Source organism: Xenopus tropicalis, chromosome 1 (assembly GCF_000004195.4).
Source record: "Xenopus tropicalis strain Nigerian chromosome 1, UCB_Xtro_10.0, whole genome shotgun sequence".
NCBI classification, from domain to species: Eukaryota; Metazoa; Chordata; class Amphibia; order Anura; family Pipidae; genus Xenopus; species Xenopus tropicalis.
Window position 1 is genome coordinate 76,172,334 of NC_030677.2, and position 13,527 is coordinate 76,185,860.

At 36.6% G+C, this 13,527-nt stretch overlaps 1 protein-coding gene across 5 annotated transcripts in view; it reads right to left on the reverse strand.

Moving 5' to 3' along the window:
* Positions 1-13,527, reverse strand: part of bmpr1b (bone morphogenetic protein receptor type 1B) — a 244,543-nt gene that overhangs the window by 91,742 nt on the left and 139,274 nt on the right. For 3 of the 5 annotated variants that reach the window (XM_012965653.3, XM_012965656.3, XM_031902007.1), the window contains one exon: positions 12,776-12,847. The gene's annotated coding sequence lies outside the window, so the exon portion shown is untranslated. The remainder of the gene's footprint in view (positions 1-12,775; positions 12,848-13,527) is intronic. The other 2 variants (XM_031902001.1, XM_031902013.1) reach the window with 1 other exon arrangement.

Below are 13,527 nucleotides of genomic sequence, written 5' to 3' on the forward strand. Positions count from 1 at the left end.
AATGGCTAACCAGTCCTTAGCAATCAAATTACTTGGAGGGGGGAGTTTATCAAACAGAGAAGAGGGAAATTAATGTTTTGGAGAAGGTTTTAATCTGGTTTAAACCACTAATGACACCATATTTCAATTATTCTAACAAATGATCAGCACTTACACGGTATTGCTGGATGTTGTTTTCCCTTCACTAGATGCAATGGGCAAAGTTTGTTTTTCTATGGCACAATAGTGCAACAACAAAATCAAAGCCCATGATGTTATTGATGATGGAATATGAACTGTCCCTATACAGAAGGAACTCAACCAGAAGATAACAGTGTATATCTTACATATTCTCTAGGGCTACTGTTACTTGTAGAAAGTAACTGTAGCTTTCTGGCTCTCACATTTCTCATCCCTATCTTGGTGTTTTCCCCCTGCCCCAGTGCATATGTTGCTCTGCTTTAGTCCTTATTTGTGAATTAACCTCTTAAACTAAGACAATATTACAATATCGATAAAGGTGTTTATTTGTTGTAATGCCATATTGGCCACAAGTCTGCCATTATATGACACAACCAGCAGGATAAATAGAGAGATCAGTTGGCAATATAGCTGTGACACTGAAGCATAATTTTATATACTGAACTTAATGCACCAGCCTAAAGGTACAGGATCTTTATAACAGTAATGATCCAGGTCTTCAGAGTTGTGCACAGGAGCTCCCCATCCTGGATTCTCTTAGGAATTCCAGTGACACTCACATGCTCAGTGTGCTCTGGGCAGCTGCTGAGAAGCTAAGCTTAGGGGCTGTCATAAATTATTAAGCAGAGAATGAGGATTGACTGCCAAGCTGATGCTACAGGGATGATTATTAAATTCTGAAGCTAAGTGCACTGGTTTCTGAGCTGCCATGTAGTAATTGTAAAAAAGTAAAAATGTTCAATTCGAGTTCATGAGTTTTATTTAAGTTCGTTTCGAGTTTGAAACTCTAATATTCGTGTATTTGAGTTTTTTTTATTCACACTTGTTTACCACTTTAATAAATAAGCAAGCATTCAATATGCAAGCTTAATTAATTTAGAAAATCAAACTCGAATTGAAAAATTGAAAACTGATAAATAAGCCCTGGCAGTCTTTGTGCAAACCCTAGTCACTGAAAGGTACATGGAGACAGAGTAAGTATTTCACAATGCCTAAGACATAGGGGCACATTTATCAAAGTATGATTGTTTCAAAATACAAAAAAGTTTTCGTGCTGTGTGTATTTTCTGCATTTTTTTTCGTTAATTTGCACAACTTTTTCGTACTTTGCGACAAATTGTATGCAACAAAATCGTATTCGTCGCAACGAGTACGAAAGTTTTGGATTCATTCAAGCTTCGTTATCGTGACTTTCCTTTGGCCAGGTTGGAGCTGCAGAGTGCCATTGAGTCCTATGGGAGGCTTCCAAAATCATGCACAAAAGGATCAAAGTCAGAAAGGTCTTCCCGCCGTTTACGATCGTTCGGATACAAAAACATGACTTTTGGATCGCCAATACGATATTATCGTGCCTATTACTATTTATTTCATAAGCATTTTCGTGACATTTCCGATCATCAGAAATTATTGTATCTAATCTGAATTTTACCCATTTCAGGATTCAAACTTGTACTATGAAGAATCTGCCCCATAGTATAACTCATTAAAGTCAAGTCCCAATTAAAGGGACAAGTCCAAGCAAAGAAGGATTTTTGGAGTGAAGAGTAGTATCAAAATTTGTAAAAAGCAGTAGCCCTCAATGCTAGTTTTTACATGCTTTTTATGCTAACACCTTTTTTACGCCTGAATTTTACACTCGCCTACACATACACCAAAGTTCATTATGTAGCTTTTTAAATATGAATGATATCACACAGCATTCCATTGTATGGTATGTGTGGTGTGTGTTACATTTGTAAATATACCCACTGCTGTACTAATGAGCATTTAAGAAAGCATTGGCAGGCCCTTTCTAATCTAATACAGATGATATCCACATTCTGTGATATTCTCTGCAGCTGGAGATATAAGTATAAGGTTAGCATACAAACTACACCCAGGGCAGAGTTTAACTAGGCAATGGGAGCTACTTGTTAAACTGCTTGCCAATTTTTTAGTCCTTTTTAAAGTTATCAACAAGTATTTGCCTCTGGCGCAAATACTTGTGCAACTGGTGCAAAAATATGCACATTAAATGAAATGGAAGATTTGCTCACAGCTATGGGGAATTTTGTTGAGAGGTTAAAAAGGCCATGTAAAGCTGTGGGGACATTCTATTTACGATGCGGCAGTAGCATTGCCAGGCTGGGCACTCGACATTGTTTTAATAGGGAGAAGGGGCAGTTCATTAAACATGCTATAAATAGGAGAAGATTAAATAGAGGCATTTACCTCACTTTTTTGTTCTCATTTTTAAAGGGACACAGCACCAACTCTGGCATATTGCAATGCAACTCTTTAATGTCCGTGTAAAAATTTTTTATCTACGTAACTTTTAACACTTCCTTATTATTCTGTTGTCAGGGAATAAACTTTCTCTTTTAAATAACCCAAGTTGACATTATAGGTAACTTTGTGAAATTCTCTAGAATGGCTATTCATTTGCTTTCTCAAAAAATTAAAGACAGATGTGCACGGCATTCTACATCCACGACAAAGTGTTAAATGCTACTGGCAAATTGAACTGTTAGCCGCAATTTTGGACGGAATGTGAAATGAGTATGTTTGCACAGCTGTTAAAGGAGAAAAAAAAAGAAAATGAACAGCCATATCAATCCAAAATCAATATGTGAAATGAAAGATGCCCTTTCATATCCATTTGTTTTAAAAACATGTATATATTACAATTTAAGTAATCACTGCATGTAATTAAACTGTTATCTCCCATCTAATACACCTCTCTGATTTATGCCTGCAGAAAAAGCCCCTTGCATTTACATATGAACATTCAGCTGTGAAGCTCACAGGCAGCTAAGGGAGTGCTGACAGCAAAGGGCGCAATGAGGCACAGTAGCAAACATTTGTTTTGTTCCCTTCTTGGATGAATACCAGCCAACTGTCACTTTGGCAATAAAATATTTACTCAACAACATTGTAACCTGTTTAAGAGGTAATTTGCTGTCTACAATGAACCGGGAAGGATTCATCAATTAATCAAGAGTTTGTCAAGTCAAGTATTTCTTTACCTCTCCCTCTCTCTTCTGCTATCCTTATCAGAGTAAATAATAAAGTGGAAACGCTGTTACTGGGTTATTACTGTTCATATTATGCTTTTACATTCACAAATGACCATAATGTTGTCCATACACTAATTACAGGTATATAGTGAGGAAGCTTTGCTGTTTTCCCAAAAAAGGACAGACCGTCCTTTAATTCCATGAATTCCAAACAAAAAAAGTCTGTTGATGCCTGCTCCTGGCACACAGGGGGCATGGGCCAATGTGGAGGCGGAAAGGGCCACATATTCCTCATGCTTTCCCTCTGGTCATGTAATCTGGTCATCCAAATGTGTAACCAAATCATGCAATTACACCACAATTCAATTGATCAGATACCCTAAAAACTGATCAGATGGCACATCTGCTTTTTCATATTTCAATGATAAACCATTTTCCTTTAATGCCATGCTCCTTGTATATCCATGCATGTATGGCAACTTCATATTTGATAAACATAAATAATATTTTTAGCCTTCCCCCAAAACTGCCTGAAACTATGACTGTTCCTCACAGGGAGTGTGTCAGGTCCTGAAGAGTTTTTTGTTTTTTTTGTTACCATTATTTTATACTAGACATCCCCTTTAGGGGAACTCTGCCTTACTAAAGCACACTAAAGCAGTAATGGCCATCCTAAATAAATACCTTACAGACCTTGTTCAGGACTCCAACATTATCTTACACACTGCCCTACAAGAAAAAACCTGATCATATTAGACTTTTTTGAGGCAAATTTGGAGCTCTTTCACTTACAGTGGCCATTACTAGTCTCAAGGACACTCTCTCTGCAAATAAGTCAACAAAGCTGAAAGCCAAGTTATACTCTAAACTTATAAAATGGCTTCCTGAACCCTTTCCCTCAGCCCAAACACACTGGCAGTCCCTTAACCCTACCCTCTCAAAAAATGATTAGGATTAAGCTACACTATGTACAACTGATATCCACTAGGGACAGACTGAACCAGCTATATATTACCCCTACCAAAGTCAAACAAATGGGAGAACAAATTCATGAAAACTATCCCAGGTGTAGCACCATCGCTGCTGATTTCCTCCACATGATGTGGTCCTGTCCTATAATGTCAAGCTACTGGTCACAAATTATGGATGTTCTATCCAAAAAGGAGTCCCCACCAATAATGCAAGGCTACAACTTTAGGTAATGATGCCCTTATAATGCATTGTTATAGCACTTCAACAGATCCCTTCAAGTGAACCTATATTACATTCTCGGGCAGCATATCAGCTTATGTAGCATTTTGATTGGCTTTTGATGAGTGCCCGTAAAACATTGCTCTGGAATGGAGTGGAGGTGGGCTCAAAAATGCCTGCTTTTGCATTTTTGGGCCAACTTCAACTCTTCATACCTCCACTCAAGTAGAAGCTATACTTTTAAGTGTAGACACACAGGGATGCAGAAGAAAGTGGATCCGCTACTCTCACCTTGCAGAAAAACACAGCCTGAGAGAAGCAGAGGAAACGTTCTGTGTGCCCTTGGCCCTAACTGTTATGCTGCCCTAGAATGTGTTAATTAAAGGCTCTATTAAAGGGATTCATTGGAGTGCTGTCACTGCAAGAAATGTATGTTGGATGGAGGAGTTTGGGCAGCCCTTAAATGTGTATAAATATGATGTAAGTGTGTTTTGGATGTTTTTATTATACCCTTAAAATGTAAGCCTGCCATAAACAGTCTGAAACAGCTGCATAAGTTGCACAACCACTGATCTGTGTAAAAGTATAATTGCATTAGACAAGTGGCAGAAAATATAGTCAAAAAGACCTATTTTACCCTTACATGTTTTCCTAAAGCATATAATATATACCCTTTGCCTACATATACCACTGCATGTTAATATGACATAGCATGTCTAAACCATACATATTCTTAAAAAAAAGCTTTAGTGGTTTTGGGCATCACCTGACTGGATGCGGAGCAATATGGGAGTTATATGTCAACATGAGCAATGTCAGTCCCTGTTCAGTAACTCATAGCAATCAAAGAAATGTTTACTTTCAGTATTTAGCTACCATACAATATTCAGCTACTGTATCTGTCTACAGCAAGATATAGAAACAGACACAAACATACCCTATAACATATGTCAGCAGCCTGTTTTGGCTAAAAGAATAACTCTTTCATTTGACCTGCTTTGATTTGTTTAAGCCTGCTTTATTTTTACTGCCGAGAGACTTTTTTTTATAAACTGGTGCTTATTTATGAAACAAAATTTTAGAATTTTTCTCAGGAAAACAAATTGTGGTCATGTGTCAAATGATTTTATGGCTAATTCTTATGCAGTGTACATGTGTGAACCATATGGGCCACACAGATCTCCAAGATCTCACTGCAAACATGTATTTTTTTTCTAGACCAAGGACAAGAGAATAACAATATGGCATGCAAACCTTGAGACTGATGAGGGCTCAGAAATGTAAAGAGCCCAGTTGGGGCCCTGACTGATGAGAAATTTTTAAAAACTTCAACTTACTGAAATTTTGGGGAGACCTAAAATGATCATCACACTTTTTGTATTCTGGCTGTTGCAGTTACACACTTGCTTGCCAACAATAGGGGTTAAAATTGTAATGAATAAACAGCACTATGAAACAATGGAATTTTCCCCGGGCCACTAATTCAAAAAAGCCAACTGAATGTTTTGTTCATTATTTAAACAGTATTTAGGCATAGTAACATAAATGCATGTTACTTTTTAAAAGTTGTTGGTCCAGAGCAACATTTACCAGCACTACTTCATCAATGTTGATCAATGAGCTTCAGTTTCCCTATAATAGCCTAATAATGTGGTTTTGTGTTCACGTGCCTGTAGATAAAAATGTCCCTGTTTCATGCAAACTACTTTTTTCCCAGCATTACTATAGGTTCCCTTGTTCTGCAAAGTGCCGTGTGGACACACATCACCCTTAGGGCAATGTGTGGACTATAGCTATGGCCCTCTCATTAGTTTAGGTAGCCCACCTCAGATTTTATTGAGTGGAAATTTACACGCAGAGAAATGTAAACACTGCCTAAGGCACATCTGTAATTTCATGTTCTGTTCAATTTTTTTTACTGAGCCAAGACTTGCGTATTTAGCATGCAATTTCCATAAACTACGACCTGATTAGCTGACCTGTTAATGAGCCTGTCTGTTCTACTGAGCAGGAGTTTTAGTAGGACAAGCGGCCTCTGTTCTTGGGTTCAATCTGTTACATATATAACAAGAATAAACTTTGGCTTCAGTTTGAAACCTTACACTGACTGGAGCCTTCCATAAAAAGCAACCCACCCATGCTCTTAAAATTTTTATGATTATTGTTGCTGAAATAACATTTAAATGGAGCTGAAATTTCAGAGAAAACAATCTATGTGCATACATCTAAGCTATTTTTGCATGTTCCTCGTTGTAGATGTATTTTTTGGATATGATATGTGCTCCAAGTTACCAGTTCACCATTTATCCACACTTCTGTTTTATAGGGAAGCAAAAAAAAAAAAAAAAAGATTATTACTACTATATGTCTAAATTAAAAATAGAAAATGGCAACATATTCTCTCCTATTTAATTGTCGACCAACCTGAATATAAATATTACAGTATTCTGTGCAGGGCGACTTATACCTTCATAAAGATTCAATCTGCATGAACATTTCATTGAATGTGCTGAAATGGATGCACTGTTAACAGACATTTTATGTTCCAATAAAAGAACATGAATCTTATTAAAAGAGAGTATCCATGGAAAAAGCAAATATTTTAATATAGGATTATAGACACTAGAGGGAGTGCCATGTTGCAAAGCTGTGTCAGTTATTTACTACGCAAAGCCATGGGCACAAAATGAATATTTTGCTATATAAAAGCTTTATATAATAATAAAAAAGAGCTTGTGCACAGATCATTGTGTGCTGTAGGGTAAATAGGTTAAGCAAAGAAAAGATGCCAGCAATTTGCAATCAACATGAAACTATCTACTCCTCTATTTTATGCATTATTTATGAAAATGAAGTCAGCACAGGGGTCCAGAATTACTCAGTATTGCTCACATTATATCAAGGCCACAACCAATATTATTATTATTATTTTAAACCGTGATAATCATCAGACGCGTTGGCAGGTGGACACTGGCCTAAGAAATAAGCATAGTAAAGAGGATATGTAATAAAACTCATTGGCAAGGAGCAAACTACTGTCAATATAATGCAGTGGTTGACCTAGCACTGGGTAAAGACAAACCAAATGGAAGGGTCAGGAGTATCTAACTGTATGACACTGAGTAAAACTTGGATGAACATGTAGTAGCAGCAAGCTCTGGCCCTGTAATCATAGGAACAATACATATCCCCCAGTTTTACAGGTGTTTTTAATGGGTGACCATCAAATGATTTCTGCTGATTGGTTTCTACAGGTGAATAAACCTGTAGCAAACCCTACATGTTTTAATCCATAACACCAGCAGTTGCTGTAATAATTCTAAGAATGTAATCCAATAAAAGGTGCAAAGTTTGCTACTGGTCTAGTAACCCAGAGCAGTCAATCAGCAGGTGGCAGTCTATAACTCTACCATATAAATATAATGGGACAGTAACTAACAGCAATGTTTCATAATTTCTGAATTCAGGCAAAACATAATTGCCTGAGGTTCTGCTCTTATAAGAAGCCAAATATGCCCATTAGAATTTGGCATCTAAGAAAAGTGTGTTCATGTATATTTATTTGGGTGCAGGATCCAAATGCAAATATGACCCATACCCTTACAAATACAGTTTCCACTTCTAATTAGTAGGAAGGCTGCCATCGCATGGTTCTGGTTGTACTGAATACATTTCTCCACAAAGGTCCTTTTTTGTTATTTCTACCCTCTGTCAAATGAATTACTCCAATTCCAACCTTTAACAAACCTTTTTTAGTGGCTGAACTACTACTGCCACAACAAGACAGCTGAGGTATGTGAGAGTTGTATTTGGAGGTATACTTGAGCTCTGGACTATAAATAAATAATTCACATTTTAAAAAATAAATTCCTTTTTTTGCTGTAATAATAAAAGAGTGCCTTGTACTTTATCCTAAATAAGATATGATTAATACTTATTGGAGGAAAAACAATCCGATTGGGTTTATTTAATTTTTAGTAGACTTAAGGTACAGTATGGGGATCCAAATAATTGAAAGACCCCTTATTCGAAAACCCCAGGTCCCGAGCATTCTGGATAACAGGTCCATAGTGTCACAAGACACACACATATCTTTTTCCTTTTTTCCTGCTATAGAGTGTCTGAATTTCTCTTCAACAGCACACTCTCCCAGTGAAATAGTTTCTAATTTGATTCATTTGCAAATAAAATGTTCCAAACCTTGAGAGATCCCATCAGAACTCTATGTCCTGGGTCGCTTAAGTTTATTCAGATTGTCAGAGTCAATTTGCTAGGGAAGCGCCGACACTGTACACATAACTGTGATTCAGAATTAGTAGACAAAACTATCACTGCAAGTGCTGATAGATTATCATAGTGAGGAAGCTAAAAAGAAAGAGCTTAAGGAAATGTTTTTTTCATGATTAAAATGCCCTATAAATTCCCACCTATGTCAAGAAACAATTTTCCAGGTCAGAGACTGAACACAATGTATCTGTTGATTTTAAATCCTGCTTTAATTTTGCATTTGACGAGGTGGGGCAAAATAATTAATAATGTGTTCAAACTCGGTTGCTTAAAGCTCTGAACTCTCAAAAATAAATTAAACATAAGAAAATGCAAGTTTTCTGGTGTTATACCTAGTCTAATTAGGTGGTTATGATTTTAAGTGTTCTCGCATTATTTCCTAACTATAAAAAGCATTCCCAAAGTAGAGTATCTTCAGTCATGCAAGGAATAGCTCTTTAAATGCTAGCTATTGTGACCTTTAAATAGGTTGACTAAATAACACATACCACATCCGGAGCTATTTTGTACTACTTGGCAAGGGAGAAAGACCACTTTCACATCCTCCTTTATATCCTATGCTAAGCTTCAGGTTGTCATCAGTCACTAAGAAAAAGATGCAACAGAAACTTCCCAAAAGTAATAGCCTGGAGGATATATTTTCATATTCCTACTACCTTTTGGCCTGCCATTAGCAATTATATTGGACTATATCTAATTAGTTAGTAAGAATATGTATTTGTATTATCCTCTATTTATTATTGCATTAATAGGCAGTTCAAGAAGATTATAACTACATATACTGCACAAGCCTGCAAAACAAAATGTAGCTTTCCTATAATTAAATGTAACTTTTGGAACTGCTTCATTGTTGTCACACAAAAAGAATAGCAAATGTCAGGTTTATTCTATAAAATGGCATTTAAACCTGATAAGAAAACCCCAAAAATGGTAGGCAGTGCTCCTTGCAGCTGCACCCAGGCATGTGCTTTGCAACACTGTAGGATGCTTATCCCAATCAACACTGGTCACTGAAAAAACAAAGAATTGCACATATCCACTCACCTCCAGCCAGCACTGGGCTTTGACTCAATGAGCAGCAGGTGGCACTAGGTGGTAAAGCCAACTGCCATGAATCTTTGTATAATATCATATGAGCTTGCCTACCTACATCCCCTTTAAAGGGACACTTCACCTTTAAAATAACTTTTAGTATGATGTAGACATTGATATTCTAAGATATTTTGCGACTGGTCTTTTCAGTTATTTAGCTTTTTATTCAGCAGCTCGCCAATTTTGTATTTCAGCAGCTATCTGGTTGCTAACGTCTTATTTTCACTACAAACCAGGCAGTGGTTTAAATAAAAGACTGAAATACATACAGGAGGGGGACTTAATAGAAAGATAACAAAAAAGTAACGATTAAACTGTAACCTCCCCGAGCAAGAGTTTTGTCATTGACCCCCATTTGAAATCTGAAAAGAATAAATAAAGAAGACCACTTTTAAAGTTGTTAGGAATAGGGCATTCTATAACATACTAAAAGTTAACTAAAAGGTGAACTACCCCTTCAGGCTAAAATTGAGCAAAAGAATAGCTACACTGAGAAGATTAAATAATGATAATATAATCTCCAACAATGCCACCCAAGGTTACCTACAGTAATTCAAAAGAAAATGTAATATTTATTATTAGTAAATCCACTAAAAAGCACAGCTTTTTGGGAGACACTCTCTTTTCTTAGGTGCAGAATAATAATCAGGGAAGCAAACCCTGCAAAATCTGGGGGGCCCAGGTATATGTGTGTCCCAGTTTGGCACTTACTCATGAGAAACTTCAATATATTTTTCTCGAAAAATGTCTTCTGATATTCCTGTAGAGCCTGATGGTTCTAGATTGACCATTGCTCAGACGCAGCTCTGACACATAGACGGGAGTCTCATTTATGTTTAGCAAGCTTCTGAAACATAATTCTCTGGTGTAGATGACTTCAACTTCATCGAGCAATGATTAATAGTTGGCACAGTTTATTAGCAATCATTTATGTCATCATAGTAATAACACAAGGAGCAAAGATCTTGTCCTGTTTACACACCACAGGCATATTCCTCTGTACTATATGAGATGTGTCTGAGATAATCAAAAACTTGACAATACATGGTGAAGTTAAAATCTATTCTTTTACTGTTCCTTTAACTCTCCAAATTTCTAGCCTTGGCATTTTATTTCTGATTTGATGAGTAAGGAAGATGTTCAAGGAATCTAAACTATAAACAGCCATAGATTTAATTTATATTCAAGGTTTTATTTAAGATTGGGCAATGTTATCGGCCAAGTCAGGTTAATATCATTTCTATTTAAATATTTACATATCAGTGATTGGTATGCCTATGCAGAGCTCAGTAAAATTAGCTCAAAATGTCTCAAGGTCTAAATGTTAGACCTTTTTGTTATATTTTTTCCCCAAGATATGATTTTCATGCTTACCCCGATAAAGAAAATGTCTGAAATGCAGGGGTATGACACATTTACAGGTCATGTTCCAATGTATGGATGTCTTGTGTTGCTGCTAACCTAAAGCTTAAATTACAGCATGGGTGGGAGTACACAAACACTGCGACTAATGTAGTCTGAAGCATTAATGTTCACTGGAACACGTTCAAATTTATTTTGTGCAATGGAAAGAAAAACATACAGGGAAAGAGTATTTGTTCAGAAATATTATAACTGCAGATATTTTAGGAGAGTTTCCATCATAATAAAAAGGCTATGCAAAAGGATAGCCCAGGTGTGCAAAACTGCCATGACCCCACACCTCCTCAGATCAAAAAGTATAGTCATGTATAATGGTAGCCATGCACACTGATTGCTGCAATGATATAAGAAATTGTGCATGTATTTCAGTACTTATGTTGTTAGCCCAAACTATTTTTAAACTTAGGGGATGTTGGAAATGATGCATTTACAACTGAAGCAGAAATTGGATAAAAATGAATAAAACCTACATGAGTCTTATACATTCTACATACAGTAGCAGCTCTACCGAGTCAACATTTCTTAATCCCATGGAACCTGATGCCCTAGAATACGCAGTATATTGCCACCTGTCTCTTGTAACAAAAGGTAGATAGCAAGCCTTCGAGAACCAAGACTCAGGTTGCACTATAACATTCCTGGGTGCCTTTATGCATACAATCTGAGCTCTTTCATAAAGACGTTATAAGGATCTAAACTGTATATAAAAAAACAAGGAAGCAGAGCAGAGTTGCATATTAAACTCATAATCAGTACTTCTTGTTTAAAGATTGTACCGTAATGATTATTTCAGCTTGTGTTAGGAATCTATCCACTGAGATATAGCTTTTTTGAAACCTGCTCTATTTGCAAACCAACAGTGTTTCAGATAATAGGCAACAGTGTTTCAGATATCACAAATAGATAAGCAAGAATTATGCATGTACACAACTACCCACCTGTGCTCCTGAAACTGATGGGGAGTCATATAAGCAGATTTGAAAACCAGGTTTAGTAGAAGCAAATTACATGGAACTGCATTTTTTCATTGTATGTATCCTTGACGAAGACCCCAATGAGGGAGTCGAAACGGATTGGGTTTTGTTAAACTTTGATTTTTTTTTTCACATATTGGTGTGCCCTGAATGTTACATGTAAAACAATGCAAACTGAGAACACTGGGAATTATGGAAGGAAGTAAGACAGGAAATATAGAACTAAGAACATAGCTGTGCAAAACTTATCTCATAATGGACAGGCTCATCAATGACTGATATAAAAGGTTTGAATGGTATTGCAGAATTAGAAGTCCAAAATGTATCCAAGAAAGAAATGCAAAGTTAAGGGAACAAGAAACAGCATATTAAAACATTTTTAATGATGTTGTAAACCTAAGTTACTGGCTCTCTTTAACAATATCCACATACTTATGTGTTTTCTATTAAACGCTAAATCCTCTTTAGACACAGGAAAATGACTACAACAGTTTTTATATTTTATTATACACTTTATATATTATTACGATTATAAAGATTGCTGTACACTGTAATGCTTTGCAGAATATTGTAATCCAAATTGTATTTCCCACCCAATAAGAAACAAAGGAAAAATAAAGTTTGTCCACTTACCTTGAGTCACTGTACTACTGTCATACTTTGGAGACTGAATGCTGTGAAATCATTAGGAAATTCCTAAACCTGCTGGTAGAAAAGAAAAGCCTAATCAAAACCACTGTGGTTTTTCTCTATGCAGATTTGTTCCCTCCCCTTCAGTGCTTCGTACAGTGTGATTCTCTGAAACTGCACTGTAGTGGTCTATAAATATTAAGGCTAACATTTGCTCAATGCTTTACTTGCTTCATGGAACAGGTCTGTGTTACCGTACACCACGGTAATACTCAGATGGAGTTCTCAGCTGCTCTGACAAAGCAATGGATTGGCTCTCTACCCTCCAACAGAGTGCCTGCCTGGAAATACCATTTCACTGCCAGTTATACAGATGCTGTGTGGCGTTTCAGGGGCCCAAATCAGGCAAAGAAAAGAAATAATATATATGTCCACCTTTTTTAAGGAAGAACCTTGGCAAGTGTGCCTGTGCAACCTTGTCATGTCCTTGTATAATCCAGGACAGCTCAGTTCTGCATTGAGTTAGCTGGAATTGCTTAGGGTTACAGAATTTGCAGTGTTAGTGAAATGCTATTATCCTGTATATATGGCAATTTCATTCTACTTATTAAAATATTTTTTTAAAAAGGTGCAAAAATTATAAACAAGATAAGCAATTATTTTGTCCCTTTTGCTTAAGTGCAAAGTACAAGGTGCAAAGATGAAAGGGAGCTCTAAGAGTAGGGTTGCCACCTTTTGCGATGGGCTAGCCTAGA